The sequence below is a fragment of the Gekko japonicus genome, unplaced genomic scaffold (genome assembly GCF_001447785.1).
Source record: "Gekko japonicus isolate JY-2015 unplaced genomic scaffold, Gekko_japonicus_V1.1 scaffold1457, whole genome shotgun sequence".
In the NCBI taxonomy this organism is placed as follows: Eukaryota; Metazoa; Chordata; class Lepidosauria; order Squamata; family Gekkonidae; genus Gekko; species Gekko japonicus.
The window spans coordinates 461776-462896 of NW_015169820.1; positions in this window are offsets into that span (position 1 = coordinate 461776).

Genomic DNA, 1121 nt, shown 5'->3' on the forward strand with positions numbered 1-1121 from the left:
AACCACAGCACATGTGTACTAGAACTGGTACACTACACATCCACCAAGCCAGAAAATATCCAGTGTCTCTTGCAAACAAAATGGCAATCACCTGTTTCAGGAGGCTCATATGTTGCAAGTTCTCCCCACAGATGTGTGGTGGAACATAATGACCAAAGGGGCTACTGTAAACAAAACAGCTGCCTAAAAGACAAGTTCGTTTTTATACCCTACTTTTCTCTACCTTATGGAGCAGGGGTCATTTCGTAGAAAAAGAGCTAGGGGAACTCATTAGCATAACTCATTAGCATATGCCACACACTCTGACATCAGGGGCCCGGCGGTGGACCTGCAAGGCCAGCGGGAGTGTGAGGAAGCCCCGCCAAGGCCCTCCCTGGCCCCAGGCAGGCAGGGGTGGGGAGAGGCGGGGAGGAAGCAACTTACCCTCCCTCTTCTCCTGCCTCCTCCTGGCTGAATGAGGGCTGGAAGCGAGGCGGCCGGAAGCAGGGGGCGGGGCTTCATCATGTGCCCCGCCCCCTGCACCTCACCCAGGGGAACTGCATTCCCCCGTGTTCCCCCCCGAAATGACCTCTGTTATGGAGTCTCAAAGTGGTTTACAGTATCATTCCCTTCCTCTCCCAACAACTGGTGCCTTGTGAGGTAGGTGGGGCTGAGGGAGTTCTGAGAGAATTGTGACACTGGACCAAAGTCACCCAGCAGGCTTCATGTGGAGGAGTGGAGAATCAAACCTAGTTCTCCACATTCAGGTCCACTGATCTTAACCACTACACCACACTGGATGAATTACTCACTATAGGGTGATATATGCATTTAAACAGAAGGGGGAAATGCTTAGAACTGACAGACTAGAAGAACAAATTAACTGAGTATGTGGCAATAGAATGGCAAAACTAACATCTTATTTACATAATAGATTAGACTCAGAATGTCAAGAAAAATGGAATGTACTTTTTAACTATATAGCTGAAACCAAGGCTGAATTGTTAAGGTGGAGAATGAGTAAGAGAGAGAATTAGGCAATGAATGTTTGTAATAATGAAATGTTAGATATGACGTAATGAAGAAAAGATAGAATACAGATTTAAAAAGGAGTGAAAATTTAGAGTATATATATATATAAG